This window comes from Alligator sinensis, unplaced genomic scaffold (assembly GCF_000455745.1).
Source record: "Alligator sinensis unplaced genomic scaffold, ASM45574v1 scaffold365_1, whole genome shotgun sequence".
NCBI classification, from domain to species: domain Eukaryota; kingdom Metazoa; phylum Chordata; order Crocodylia; family Alligatoridae; genus Alligator; species Alligator sinensis.
Genome location: NW_005842356.1, coordinates 650,458 through 666,542, shown reverse-complemented (window position 1 = coordinate 666,542; position 16,085 = coordinate 650,458). Strand labels below are relative to the sequence as shown.

General features: G+C 42.4%; 1 protein-coding gene across 4 annotated transcripts in view; it reads right to left on the bottom strand.

The window, feature by feature from the left end:
• The window catches only part of PLEKHA5 (pleckstrin homology domain containing A5), a 277,793-nt gene that overhangs the window by 235,084 nt on the left and 26,624 nt on the right, over nucleotides 1-16,085 (bottom strand). The gene's annotated exons all lie outside the window — the stretch shown is intronic.

Genomic DNA, 16,085 nt, shown 5'->3' with positions numbered 1-16,085 from the left:
AGAGTTTTCTTGGTAGCTGGAAGTGAAAGGTGCTTTTCAGATGTCAACAGTGAGTCATACACGAACCCAACTGTAAAATGATAAAACATATGGACTCTGATTAAGAGCCAAATGACCGAGCTTGCCAGCTCCCTATTGCATTTTCCTCTTCCAGCTAACATTATTTCGTCTTTCCTAGGCTCAGTTTAAAACATCCGTTTCTCACCCAAGCTTCAGAAACTTCCATGCAACGTGTCAGGGAGATGGACCCATTTTATCTTCAACCCATTGTGGCCCATCTGCCTCTGCTAGGCTCAGAAAACACAAAGGCACCCTTATCTGCATTATAAACGATGCTTACTAAAGGAGCTGTATAGTCAAAGGCATATCTACTCAATGTCATAAACTACAGTGATTTTGCTACGAGAGAATCAGCAACCTACTGGTAGGCTCATGGGTTGGATCTGGCTCAGGAAGCAAGCTCCTCCAAAACCCTCCCTGCTGCTCTCTCATGCCTGCACTTAGCCTCACTGTAGCTAGGGTAAGTACAGGCAACTTGAGCTCTCCAAGGGCAGAGATTTGCAGAAAGCTCCAAACGGAGGCAGCAGAAGCTTGTCAACCCACATGCTAGAGATTATTGAACCAGCAAATCAAGGTTTTTAAATCGAAACACGTGTAGCACCAGAATAAATTTCATCGAGCAAAACTTAAATACCTTTCATGATGGAGCTACATTTTATAAGCATTCCTCTGCAATGCAACTCATCCTCAACAGCAAAAAGACAAGAATATGATATAATATGACTTAAATGGGTCCCAACAACTGCATTGCAGTTGTCGGGACCGATTTGTGCAATAGCTACTGCTAGTGTGCAATAGCTACTGCTATGTAATATTGCACTTACATTAGAACTTCAAGTCTTGTCTGTCCTGACATGTTGATGACAACTAAGGAACTATTGATAACAGAAAAGGGAAACTTAGCAGTTAAGGGGAACAGATTTTCAATCAAAAAAAATTTTAAAGTACCAATACCTGTTTAGCTTGGAAGGGAGTGTGAATGTGTTACATGTTATGCTTGAGTTTTGTAGGTGTTTCAGCAAAAGCAGGTGATTGGCAATTCCTGATATTGTTAAAATAATAATTTTAAAAGTATAGCAGCTCTCATAAATGCCTAGATGCTTAACACACTTGGTCCATAATACTAGAAAAACAGAACAATATTGTCAGAACTGATTAGTTGAGTGCCTCGGTACAGTGGAACTTTCTAGCACAAGGCACGGAGAGACAGGGGAATTCTCGGCACAGTGGAGAACCCCGGTGTGGAAAAGTTCCCGCCGCTCATATGCAAATGTGCATACTCTGATTGGCCGGTTTCAAATTATTCCTACGCTGGTAATTGGCTCGCTAGCCGTATAAAGGGTTGGAGTTGTTTCCGCCCAGGTTGGAGAACTCCGTGCTCGTCTCGGAGTGGAACCTGGCGGTCTGATCACCCGCCGACGACTCCCCGTCGACAAACCCCCCGCCGTACCCCCGTGTCCTGCATACTCGAGTTTAAAGATCTCTCGTCTTATAAGAGCTCCTCGGTTTGATTGTAACAGAAGTTGGAGTTTGGAGTTAACTGTCTTCCTACGCTGTACATCGTGACAGTGTAAGTAAAGCCATCTTTGTTTGAACCAGTACATGTTTGTGCCTAATTCTACTCCAGCAGTTGCAAGTACCAGTCTACGTGCCGGGTTTGTGGCTACTGTGCGGGCCGGGCGCAGTGCAGGCTGGAAAACTTGCTTGAGTTGTGGTTACAGACAAAAACAACACGAACGGTCACGTGGAGTTTGCTAGGCTCCACGGAAACAGAGCTCCGGATGCTCTGGACAAGCACGCCACCAAAATAGGAACTTCGTAAATACGTCTTATAAAATTTGTCGCTCAAAGACGGGAAGAGGTGGGCGATGGATCAGGTCGCCAAACTCCTCTGAATCTCACACAGGGTCTCTATTACCCTGCCGTGTATCCAGAGTCCCCACAAGATGGATGTGGAATCCTCTTCGGCTTGGGCAGAAACCGCTCAAGCCTCTTATACGGCTAACAGGCCAATCATTAGCCGCCACATGGGAATAATTTAGAACTAGCCAATAGCGGGACACAAATTTGCATACGGGTGGCAGGAACTCTTTTGCACCGTGCATTTCTCTTGCAACTTGAGCAATGCACCCTGCAAAGGAAGCTGCAAATAGGCGGGAAACTCTTCCTTGCACCGGGGTTCTCCTCTGCAGCAGAAAACTCTACTGTGCAACGAAGCTGTAATTTGGCAGGGATAATTCTAGTGCCGAAGCACACACAAAATCATACCCTTGGGTTATGACAGCTACAACCCAGCCGGCCCCTTCCCCGGATCCCAAGCTTGGTCACCCACAAACATGATTTAGTTTTTGTAATGGGCTGCACATAAAATAAGGGAATCCATTTTTCACTGAAGACGTGACCATGCATTTTTTTGATTTTCAGACTGATCAACTTGCTTTACAATCTGCTGTTCAGAGTTGGCTACTTGTCACCTGTCACAATCCATCCTGCACTAAGCTAATGCATTGGTCACTTCACAAAGACTGCTTGATTAGAGAAAAGCATTAACATACAGTTGCTGAAGTTTGGAACAGTCTATAGAGTTTCATGCTGGGAAGGAGCATAGCAAATGCCACACATGCGCTACATGGCTCTCATGGAAAAATTCAGAGGGAAAAATTCAACATCTCACCAGATCTGCCTGGTGCAACCAGTAGGAGTTGATATTGGTTCTCAGTGCCTAAAAGATACCACTTAAGTTGAAAAAACAAAACGTATAAAACTGTAATTTCCTCTCTCAGTATGGGTCAGAGACTGTTAGTTACAGGAAAATAAGTTAGTATGATTTCCCTCATGGAAATGAAGATTGGAAAGTGGCCATACAAATTACTTCAACTGAAGATCTGTTGAAGGAAGCTAGGCTAGGGTAGTATGTATATGTCCTGTGAGGACTAGAGTTCGGTAGTTCTTGAAATGACAGTAGAAGGAAGAGGACTGATGGTGAGACCAGGGCTAGAGTATATGAACAGAATATCTAAGGTCATAAGTAGACCTGAGGTCAAATCAACATGAAAGCTTAGCAAACAATGGATTGTGACAGAAGGTGGTAAGTAGCCAACTCTGAATAGCAGATTGTAAAGCAAGAAGATCAGTCTGAATGTCAAAAAAATAGGTAGCAGAACCACTAGCATTAAATTCATATTGGAGGTAATGTAATTTTACTTTTGGTACAAGAAGGAGTTATGCATTGTTTATACTGCAATAACATCTAGGAGCCCAGTCATAGATGAATGCTGTGTTTGGGTAGATACTGGGTGGTCAGAGTGCAAAAAGATGGTCCTTACGCCAGATTGCTTGCAGTCTGGTGTAAGATGGGAAATAATGTGCACAAGCAAGGCAATGATAAAGCAGTTCTTGTTGGCAGAACTGACAATGGTCTGATAGCATTGGCAGCTTAATGTTTAAGGTTTTTTTTTTTTATAGGCATTGTGGCAAAAAAGAACTTGAAGGTGAGATTCAGAAGGGGCAATGAGGTGACTTTGGCAGGAGTTCCACCTAAACACCTACAAACATAAGAATCAGTATGGAGGTGGGTGTGATGGTGCTTATTTGAAGATTTAACAAATGATTGACAAGCTACTGGTCACTGGGAGGCAACATTTCTGAAATTTAAACCAGTGTAGTTTTACTCTGGTACTTAGCGGGGTATTTGTTTGCTGGACAAAAAAAACCAACCTTCTCCCCACCCCCCCCAAAACTCCAAAAAACAGACTACACCAATATACGTATTCGTTCTGGGCCTCTGGAAGGGAGAATTATTTTAAAATCACCGACGGACATCTCTGCCTACCTCTGACTGACTTCTCATATATGTATATATGTTTGGATTGGAGTAGGCTGAGGTTGGCAAAATAAGACCCGTGATCCCGATCTAGCCTGCCAGGGGATTTTTTTCACCCTATAAGCAGGTCCCTTGGCCTTGGCTGACCCACGCGCAGGGGAGAGCCTGGGTTGTGTCATGTGTACCCAGTCCCAGCACCCCTGGTGGTGGTGGCCCCTTCTGGCTGCGGCTGCCAGTCACTGCCACCACCAGACCTGGTCCTGCTGCCAAATCACCTAATCCCATCTGCCTCACATCCACCTCTGGGGGCACCAGACAGAGCAGGTGGGTGGGCAGAGTCCCTATCAAGACTGCCCCAGGACCCCTGTGGGCAGGGCGCACTCAGCTACGTGAATGGGATGGGGCCACAGGCAGGTGGTAGTGGCATCTGGGAGTGGGCTGGGCAGGCAGTGACAGCATGAGGCTATGCTGGGGCATCTGCCCTGGGCCTCAGTCCCACGCTGTTGCTGCTCTGTGATCCTGGCCCCGCCTGCCCACTGCACTCCTGGATGCTGCTGTCCTTTCGTGGCCTCATCCCATCAGCCTGGCCAAGCATGCCTTGCCTGCAGTGGTCCCGAGTTGGTCTCCATGGAGAACCCCTCCATCTGGCACCCCAGACCAGTCTAGTAATCTACCACTTAAGGAGTTTTGGTGAAATTTTGTGGGCTGGGGGTGTCTCTCCAGCCCAAATAATTGCCCAGCCCTGGAATAGACACATCTGGGGGTTGCTGGATTAGAGATAATTGAATCTGTGTCTGAAGGTGAGATTCTATAGAGATTGTGTAGAAAGGGATCAAGAACATAGCTCTGGAAAAGCCCCTCAGAAAGGTAGAGAAGTGTCATAGAAACTGAAGGACTATGTGATTCTGAAAAGAGTATATTTACTGTGACAGTAACTCAAGGTATGTGAAAATGGTGTACTGATTCAAAGCACTGGACAGAAAGATGTCACCGAGGAACTGAAAGGGATGGAAATTGAACTTAAGGTAAAACTGGAGGAGAAGAACTGCAGATAGTGAATGTAGTAAGAACATTCAGTGAAATGAAAGATGAAAAGAGGCTGGGGTCAAGGATGGGTTTTCTGAAGATGAGCACGATTTAGAGCTTGTATTATGAAGGATGCAGCAGAATAAAAGGGATTGGTTTGAGAGATGGTATGGGTCACTGGGGTAAGTGGAAAGCTTAAAGGAGAACAAGAAGCATCAATGTATGTGGAGGAAAAGTATACAAGGGGGGAGGAGGGAAGGTCAGGTTCTGTTTTCCCATGTATTTTCTTGGAAGAAATCAATGAGATCTTGTATTAGGGCACATGAAGTGGAGTGGGTTTGTGGATGGGTTTTGAGCAATTACTGTTGCTCTTAAGAGCAGTAGCCCAACAAATAAGGAAAGTAGAAATTGTGAAAAGGCAGCTTAGATTGGACACATGATTTGATTAGGAATATGATGGATGTTAATGGATGTGACAAGGAGGATGCAGATGTGATTTGGACTTTGTTTGGGGAAGGGGAGGGGAGGGGAGAACAGTGGTTTGGATAAATAAGGGAAAAAGAGATGGAGCTGGTGGGAACTGTCAACACAGGTGGATAACAAGGTAAGAGGGGTGAGCTAGAGGTACCAGAGCAGTAGTGCATGTAAATTGTAGCCATTATTTCCACAACTGGATGCGCAAATTTAAAATAAACACATGTGTGCACATGTGCATGCACACATGCACAGAATTGCTATTAATAGCTTATCAATCCATATTTAAACCATGTTTGTACGTAATAACATTAAGCTGTGCTGACAACTTAAACTAGTTACTGCACAGCAAACAATACTACTGTGGGGACGAGGGGATGGTGCTATCCTGAGTACCCGCACTAGCTGTAGTAACAACAAAATTGCTTTCAGTGTTGCTATTGTGTTGCAATAGCAACACTGCTATTGTAATTATCGCACTTACAATAGCAGTAGCTATTGCAATAGCAACACTGCAAGCAAAACAAAAATAGATGAAAATCTTTCAGGCCTTCTTATACATCACAAAAAAAGCACAAAAGGACACAAACCCAGTTTTTCCCCCTTTTTAGGTCACCTTTAAAAAGTTAATTGATAGGCTGGAACCTTCGAGGACAGGAACTGCATGAGTAATGAAAGAACCACATAAGATTTCAAAACGAGCACAAGCACTGGTAGCTATTAAAGATCCCACAGCACTCTGTTAGATTTGCAATATTTGCCTTTGTACCCTAGTCTAGTCCAATTTAGGTAATTACTTTCTGCCTAAACTTCCCTACAATTCTGGTTAGATACTGTGATATTCCATTCTAATGGCCTATTAAAGCTACGATTAAACTTAATATCTTCCCCCATTCTACCCTAGATGTGGTTGAATTCTAGCATTACTCTTTGGCACCAGGTATTTCAGCTTGCTTTATTTCTTTTTCAGGAGAAAAGGTACTTTTATAAACTTTATTTGAGCGTAATTCCATAAGACTTATCAAAGCAGATCAATTCCTTCCCCAGTTAAGGATGTTTTGGGGTGTAATACTTTTACTGAACCAACTACACGGCTGGAAACGATTTTAGACAAGCTCACTTTGTGTTTGAAAGATTTTCTATTAGACCATGCAGTTTGTCACTGCCCAAAATAATCCTTGCACCTCGCATATTTCTTCATGGCTGCAACTTTACTCCTTCATCCAAAGTTCTCCCTAAACCAGTGCTGCAAAAACTCTGAGGACCTATTGAGACAACTGAAGTCAATAAAGTAGGCTTACGAAGAAGCTCTGAGGAGAAGTCAAGGTTTGTGTCAGCAGATAGCACTTTTGCCTAGCCACAGAAGAAAAAAAAATACAGTTCTACATAACTAACATTTTTCTACTCTATTTGACAAATTAATATACTGGTGGCTGGGTTTGAAGATGGCCATAAAGATGGGGGGAAGGGAATGTTTCATTTTGGGGTTTTTTTTAGTTAGCAGTCAATCAATGTTGTCTGCTACATAATCAAATTATATAGGCCAAGGCTATCAAACTTGTCCGGCCCCCTTAGACTGGATCTGGACTCTAGGGCTCCACGCAGGCTGGAACCAGACCCACCTCCAGAAGCAAAGGAAGCAGCAGAGGTAGGGAGGTTAACATTACCATCATTCACCTTTTCCCCCCACCAGTACCACTGTCAAAACACTTTCCCAAAAAGGCTTCATATTTTGGATATCAGCAGGGGCCCTGCCCCATTGATCCTGGCTCCTCAAGAGCCCCACAGGCCAAATGAAATGGTGGGCTGTATCATTGCTACCCCTGGTATAAGTAAAAAAGGTGCAGTAGTTAATTAGATACTAGGCACAACTAGGTAGTAGCTATTCCTACCACAGATGCATCTTGAAATGATTTTTTTTTCCAAATGTATGCCTAGAGGAATCAGAGCACACTAAAATGAGACTGACTGTAAATTTATCAGATGACATTTTCCAAAATAAAATTTATCACGTACAAACTTCAGACAATTCTACACTAGAAACTTCCAATGGTATACTGAAGTCAGGTTGGGTATGATATTCAGAAAAAACTCTAATTTAACAATATACACTATTTTGCCCAAGTAACTTATTTTGCTTGATGAATCAATATAAGCAAAAAGATCTTTTTTTTTCCAGAATAAGCTACATCTATACTGGAAGAGTAAGCCAGGACAGTTAAGCCAGCAAATATTTTATAGCACAACATAAACTGACAGAGAAGCCTTGCAGCAGTCTCCCCCTAAGAGAATTCCTCAACTCTTACGAAATCTGTAGGAATTGGTTTTATAGATGCCTCACTTGTAAGTCAAAATTTTAAGAACTGTCCCATCCTCCTAGTGACAGTTATGGCTAACTGGAAGAGCATTCTCCAGTAGGAACCCTCCTATAAAAGGGTGCTTCTGTTAGAGTTTAAGTCTAAAGCAATGTTCAGAATGGAGTCTGCATACTGAATACAGCCTTATGTACTTTAAATCCATCTAAAAAAAAAAAAAGAAAGGGTGGAGGGGGGAACACACATGGGGAGACAACAAAATAGTGGTGACTGGTATTAACGGAATTTTGTGTACACTGTTAAAGTAACTCTTTGTATGATTTTCTGTATTCCTATTTGCTCTCAATCCTTCACAAATACCTCAAGTACTCATGCAAGACTAAAAATCTTAATTCCAAATGGGAAATCTGGATTAAAAACAAAAGCCATGAGAGTCCAGTGATTTGCAACTTAGTCATCTGATGTAGAGGTAGTAAGTTGCAAGTGAATTTAGGTTGGAACCAAGTGACTTGTAATGAAACCAAGACCTATTTCATGCAAAACAAAAAAAGAACAAAGGAAAGAGTCCTTGCCCACAATGAGAAGTCCAAAAGATCCAAACAACTCCAGTTTGCATTTTATAAGTTAAAAGTTGGTTATCTATCCCCAAACAGATGCAAGCTGCATATTCTTTTCCAACTGAAACAATATTCGTGTTCTTTGTTGGAAGCTGAAGATTTTCCAAAGCTGTGTTTGTTACCTACATTTTTATTCTTAACAACCTGGCCTCATAAAAGGAGAACATGCCAAGCCACTGCTTGCTGGTTTGTGTGCTGAACAATTCTTCTATTGTTGTCTGGGATACAAACCAATCTCTTCTTGGGTAAAGTAGCAGAAGTACTTGGTTGAAAGACAGACTAAATTACATATAAGAATCTGAAAAAAATAGAAAGCATGTCAAGATTCTCATCTCAAATTCAGAAAATTCACCCACTATTCCTGAACTTCTCTCTTTTCAGAGACTCTTATCTTATTGTCAAGAGAAAGAAATCCTCTCAACAGGTGACTGAGTGCCCCTATGCAAAAGCTTGACTATATTCCTGAAAAAGATATGATCTGTACAATAGTTAATCAATTTTGTTGAGTACATCTGTAGTTTAAATGAGAGAAATGGCCAGGCCAAAGATTTGTATCAACTGACAGTTTTCCATACTTGTTGGCACTTGTCTGGTCTGTTGCTTAAGAGATAGTATGTTCAAACTATGCTAATTTCTTAAAAGTTGATTTACATCCCTCCACTACTCCCCCTGCACCCCTACCCAATAGTCAGGACAAAATTTAAAAGGCAAGTCTAGCACATTTCTCAAATAAGCTTACTGCTCTGTAGCTTTAATCCCCAAAATGTCATTTTTATAGAATGCTTTAATACACCAAATTGTGTTGTTCCATGTTTTTTAGGTTTCTGTTTTTACCTTATTGTCTCAGGGACATGCAAATCTTGCCATCATGAACGAGATAAAGTATACTGCCATTTAAACACAACAGTTTAAAATGAGATTAAAAGTTACATTTTTTCTGTATAGGAAAATCACTTTAAAATGTAGTATGCAGAGATCTATTCAGAAACTGAATCTCATGTGTTGAACCACTTCAAGAGGATATACAAGAGAATTCCAATAAATTTTAGCTGCTAATAACAAAAAAAGTATTTTTGTAATTTTTCCAGCAAGTCAATAGTCCATTATTTCACAACACTTAAGGAGCAATAACACATCAATTTTGTTTTGTGGGGGAGGGAGGAAAACATTTGATTGCTAAATGGTAGCATACTTACTATATTATAAAGTTTACTTGATCTTATATTAAACCTTAGCTGTTGTCTACAAGCAGAAATGACCACAACAGTCAAAAGGAGACATTCTGTAGATGTATGGGTGTCAGCTACTTGTTAAGATTGGGAAGTCTCCGTCGTTCATTGTGTGCAGGCCGGGAGCGACCCAAGCCCTTTTCCGCGCTGCACACGGGCTGTGGCCAGCAGCCCGGACACGCCGGGTCGGAGAGGGAAGGCCGTCGAGCTGGAATTAGGCACAGACGTGTAGCGGTAGTTTTAAAGATTGTTTACTTACACCGAGATGGCAGTGGTGCAGGCTGGAAAACTTGAGTTGCAGTTACAGACAGACAACACAGACGGTCTCGTGGAGGTTGCTAGGCTCCACAGTGCAGAGCTCCGGATGCTCTGGGTGAACGAGCCACCAAAATAGAAATCGTAAATACGTCTTATAAAAGTCGCGTTCGAAGACGGGAAGAGGTGGGCGGTGGATCAGGCCGCCAAGCTCCTCTGGATCTCACACAGGGTTTCTATTACCCTGCCGTGTACCCAGAGTCCCCACGAGATGGATGTGGAGTCCTCTTCGGCTTGGGCGGAAACTGCTCAAGACTTTTATACAGCTAACAGGCCAATCGTTAGCTGCCACGTGTGAATAATTTTAGCACTAGCCAATCATGGGGAACAAATTTGCATACTGGTGGCGGGAACTCTTTTGCACCGTGCATTCCTTTTGCAACATGAGCAATGCACTCTGCAAAAGAAGCTGCAGAAAAGGCGGGAAACTCGTCCCTGCACCGGGGTTTCCTCTTGCTACAGGAAACTCTCCCATGCAATGCTCTGCAACTTGGCGGGGATAATTCTGGTGCCGAAGCACACACACAATCATGCTTTTTGGGTCATGACACATTGAAGCCTGAGCATAAATCATAGTTTGTACAGAGATACTAGAACTTTTACATTCAGACTTAGACTATGATTTTTCAATTTCAGTGAATTTTTATGTTTTTAAAGCAATTATTCCAGTACACTGGCATGTGAGAACAACTTCAAAGTCACATTTGTTAGTTCTTTTCATTCCTATATCTGTTTCCTTAGCTGACTGAAAGCTTGTTCTGTAAATTTATAGGAAAAAAATGTTGAAGGGCAATGAAAGCCCTTTCCATGAGAGCTTGAAGGGTAGCTATACCCTGCTCCAGATAAAATAACAAAGAAAACTCCCTCATAATACATGAAGTATAGTACAGAAGAGCATCTATGAGTGTTACCTTTCAGGAAGTTACCCACAGCATTTTTTTTTCAGAAAAAAAAAACAACCCCTCTATAAGTCTACCATATGACTGTGATTTCACCTCTTATATCCCCCCAAATCCAATTATTTATTTTATGGATTTTATACATGATAGTGATGGTAACTGCAATTGTAATTTCCTAAATAGGCCCGTTAACTTAAACCAGAGCTGTCCAACTGGTGGCCCTGGGCTGCATCCAGCCCTCAGAGATTTAACTGAAGGCCCTGGGCTCCGGGTCCAGGCACCATTTGAGTTGCTGCTGCTACTAGAATCTCTGGGCTCCCCCTCCCTCCTCTGGCTTGTGCCTCCTGCTGTCACAAATGGGGGTGGGACAGGGCAAGGAAGCCCACGTACAAGTGGCTGGGGGGGGGGGGGGGGGGGGGGGGGGTTGGTTCGAGACTCTGTACAGTACCAACACAGTGCAGTGAGGTCACACCCATCACATAACGCAGTTGGGGTGGAGAGAGTGCACTGCACACGTTTACCCTCAGATGGATTCCAAGAGCCAAGTTTTATTTGGACCTGAAAGTACAGATCAAGGGAGGGTGATGAATATTAAGGGATTAGCTACCTTATACCTTGTTTGAATCCTTCATATTTCTACAAAATTTCCAGTTAAAACTCATTTTTAAGCATTTTCACAATTCTTCAGAATGAGGCTATATCTTCTAATTCCATCAAATGACATCCACATGAAAGAAAATAACCTTCACTTGGTATTCAGAATGCATCCTATCTAGAGAATAAGCAATTCTGTCACTACACAAATCCAACACAAGATATAGGTCCAATTTTAAAAGAATCTAGTTTAAAATTGAACTAGAAATCCTTATATGAACCAGTTAAGAAATGGTGTTACAGAATGAAAAGTGATTGTGAAATGTGTTCTAACTTTTTAAAGTCTTTATCAAGTACTTAAAAGACCTGTTAATATTCAACTTCTTTTTGTATGTATATTACTATTTTCCAGGGCGTTTTAAATGTTCATGACTCCTAGAAAACTCTTAAGCTTACAAAGCTTTAGAGCAATGGAATTTTATCCTACTAAAACTGAAGAACAAAAAACAAAAACAAAAAATGCATAGGAAAAAAAACGAACAACTGAGAAACTTTTCCCTAAAATAGCTATACTTCTTGCATTGGCACACTGTACCAGAGATCCTAGCCAGAAGCTGATTTTGAACAGTAATAAAACTAGCTATTTATTTTTTCTCTTTTAAGGACAACAAAATGCAGATAACGGTGAAACAGATTAGCTTTCTAAAATCCAGATTTAATAATTTAAGGCATCTGTATTAGCTTTAGAACACATTTTAAACCTGAGACTCTTCCTTCAATGTTCAAGCTTGAACCATGGGTAACTTGAAGCTATCCTGTAGGGTTGTTGGTTGTAGTCATGTTGATCTAAGGACACAGGCAGGCAAGGTTCTTTGGGTAGATATGATATCTTTTATTAAATGAACTAAATAGCTGGAAAAATTGTTCTCTGCAAGCTTTCGGTCACAAACACCATTCATCAAGCATAGGGAAACATTACTGGTGTCTCCCAATGCCTAACAAAGGATGTTTGTGCCCGAAAGCTTGCAAACAACTTCTTTCCAACTATTTAATTGGTCTAATAGAAGATATCACATCTACCTGAAGAACCTTGCCTACCCTTGAAGCTTCCTAGCATTCAATTCCCTGAACATTTCTTCTCCTAGACACTACAATGAAAGTGAAGGTTTGCTGGGCTCACATTGGAAACGAACCAACAGCCACAGCTACCATCACATGACTACCTTTCATCCTAAGCACACTACTAGAATCCACTGTCTCCATTCAAACTCTGTTTTACAACCGTATCTGCTCTGATCCCAACAACTAGGATCCAGAGCAGTAAATTCTATTACAATACAATCCCAAAACTATCATACAAAACCATAGTCACTCAAATCAACAAAGCCAGATTCATACCTCACACTGACCTACTACAGTACCAACACCAGGACAAGAACAAGAGTCTCTCTGGTTGTCACCTGCAGCTTGAATATCTTAGATATCATTGATGACATCCAACCCCTCCTAGGAAAGGATGATCATCTCAAGGTAGCCATGGGGAAAAACCTGTCCTGGTTTACAGGCAGCCCCCCGCCCCAAACCTCAAACAACATCTCTCAAGAAAACCTTAAAAAAATTGATTTGAATGGAAAAATGTGGAACAAGATATCATCCAAAACGGGATTGTGTATCATTTAAATAGAAACTGAAGATTCTTATCCTATCATCTGGATTAGCTTGTGTGATCCCCTTTATTCCTATGGGTTCTTTACCTTGCTTCCCTCTGCCAGTGTTGCTCCACACCCTTCCCTCCCTATCTTTATAATTAAATCACTATTTTATACATTGGTCTGTGCATATCCTTTCACAGTATCTGTGAAAGTGAGCTCCCAGCCCATAAAAGCTTGTGCTACATATATACATATAATTTAGTCTATAAGGTACAAATCTACTCTGATTTCTCCTTCCTGTTTGCGCTCCTTAGTTGCTTACTGGGTCCTCATATGCTTTGCCAACGTTGGTCTTGATGCCCCACTTCATCCATTTTTCTTCTGAACTGATGCCATGTCAGGCTGGTCTGATTTCAAGTCAAGGCTATTTAAACTGGGAATTTAAATCAATATCAAAAGTTTTCTAAATGTAGTACAAGTACTTTTTAAATAAGGTAGATGCTCATCAATTGATATAACCATTAAAACATGACACTCCTTTGGTCTTTTTTGCTACATCAAAGGGTACACTAAAACATTTAGACAATTATGTTTCCATAGTAGGCATTGTCAAATATCCAGAAGTTGAGAACTAAGCCAATAAGAGCTCACACAGGAAGCAGCTATCCAAAAACAAGGAGCATAAAACCAGTCAAGTAGGTTCAGTGGATGATCATAATGAGCAAGGATCTGGGTTTTCCATTTCCCGTGGGAAAAAAAATGTGGATTTTCCCTTTTACCTGAGAAAAATGTGGATTTTTCATTAACAGTTATAAATACACCAATTTTCCACTTTTGCAAAGGGCTCTTTGCAGGCTGGCAGAGATCCCGCCTGCAAGGGATTGGGAGAGTCTCTAAGGGTGGTCAGGCAGGGGATATCACATGCATGTACACATTCACACATGCACATGGCCACTAGGCAACCTGGAGAGCCAGTCCCGCAGGTAAGTCTGGCACAGGGCAAGGGGGATTGAGGCCCATAAGAAGGGAGGGAGTTGGGCAGGGCTGGAGCAACTGCCCATCCCGGGCAATGCATGGGGCTTGGGGCCAAAATGTGCAGACATAGATCCCTGGCAGGCAGTGGGATGGGGCTGCGGACAACTTGTCCAGGGAGGTTGGGGGTCAGGCAGGGCACAAACCCCCAGGTGTGTGAGGTGAGAGCGGGCTGCCTGCTGCTGGCTAAGGGATCCCTGCCCTGCTGCCCTCTCCCAAGGGCCTCCCAGACCGGGGCCAGCCCAGGAAGCTCCTTGACACTGACAGCCCTGTGGCACCCAAGCGAGGTGCCGCCTACATGCCAGGCAGCAGTAGGAGTGGCAGTGTGGAGGTGTGTCCCTCGCTGCTGCTGGGCAGGCAGGAGGCACCTTGCCAGGGCAGCGTGGAGTTTGCAGAGGCCCTGCAGAGGTCAGCAGGGTGGGGAGCTGGAGCCCACAATGGGCAGCACCGCACCCCCTCCACCCCACAGAGTCCACTCCGGCTGTGCTGCCACCAAGCTGGGGGGGGGTGGGGCGCGCGCGCGCAGGGGCTCCATGCTCTGCTACACTGCAACAGCTGCCGTTTGCCGCAAGTGGCGGCTGGGGCTCAGGCACTACTGCTAGGGGGCAGGGAACTGCAGACCCAGGTCCCTGGCCACTGGGGAGCTCCTCTGGCAGGGGTGGGGGAAGTGGGGGGCTGTAGGCTGGGAGTGAGGGACACTGGCAGGGCCCAAGGGACTGTGGGTAGGGAGTGAAAGGCCTGGACCTGCATCCTGGTTAACTAAAGGGGCAAGGGGAGCTCTGATTTTCCATAATAAAAAACCCAAAAATCAAATACCAAAGTTCATAGGTACTTAGAATTTATTTATTGTAGTGACTAATGCAGTGGTAGGCTTCCAAATTGCTTCAAAATTGTAAATATACCAATAAAACACTATGTTCAATTGATACCTATATATATTAGTGGTGTTTCTTTTAAATCAGAGATTTTTGCAGTTACCAGAAAAAAATTTTTTTTTTTTTAAATCAGAGAAAGTCAGGATCCCTGGTAATGAGATATCCAATACCATCTCCTGAAGTTAAAGGCTGAATCTCAATGCCTACGAGAACTTTTCTTGTCTCCTACACTCAACAGCTAGGTCCTGGGCCATCAACAAAATCAACCCCTTAATACCATACATCTATCTATTCCACCTTATTTATGAAGTCTGATTTTGAAAGGTAAATGTCCCTTCTCTTCCCTCAAGTCTCTTTACATAGAAGATCATGAAGCCTCTTCCTGAAAGTCTGATAGAGGTTTGTGGATTGTCTATATTTTTTATTTATTTAATTGATTTAAAAGAGTTGATTAATTTTAAGCCTTTGAATTAAACTGAAATCTCATTTGAAGCAGGTTCATTTAAAAAAAGAGAAGCTTTAAACAAAATAAACCTTATTTAAATAAAAAAATGTTTTCTATCAAACCTGATTCAAGCTTTCTCCCACATTTGCCATGTAAAAATTGGACAACCTCAGCAAGCAGATCCACAACTGAGTCAACTCATATTCCTACTCAGGAGCCCTTCTACAGCAGTGTGCAAAATAGCTTGTTAGCTGACTACTGTATGTTAAGAGCCAGCTGGCAGTTTTCCTATTTAAAGCGTCTTCAGTTTGTCCCTTTTCCAGACACTTTGAATGTGTTGCTTCTTTACAATGAAACAACTGTGCATCATTCCACAACTTTGCAGAGTACTCATCACAGGGTAGATGTCATAATAATGGGTTTGTGCACCAATTCCTGCTATAAGAAGTGACAGTGCCAATTATCCCTGGCAACTGGCCAATATATTTTCATTTTCTCGGGAAGCTGACAAGATTACAGGAACTGATAAAAAAGTGTGCACTCAATATATTCTTTTAAATAAACCTGCAACTTCCCCACTGAAGCTGCAAAAATATTAAGTCCCCAGATAGACCCTATCTCCTACACTCAAACTATATTTGCCCTCAAACTATTTTAACAAAAGGGAAAATAAAAGATCAATTAAGATATTGAGTAGGAGAGCTAATGTAATTCTTAAATTTCCTCTAA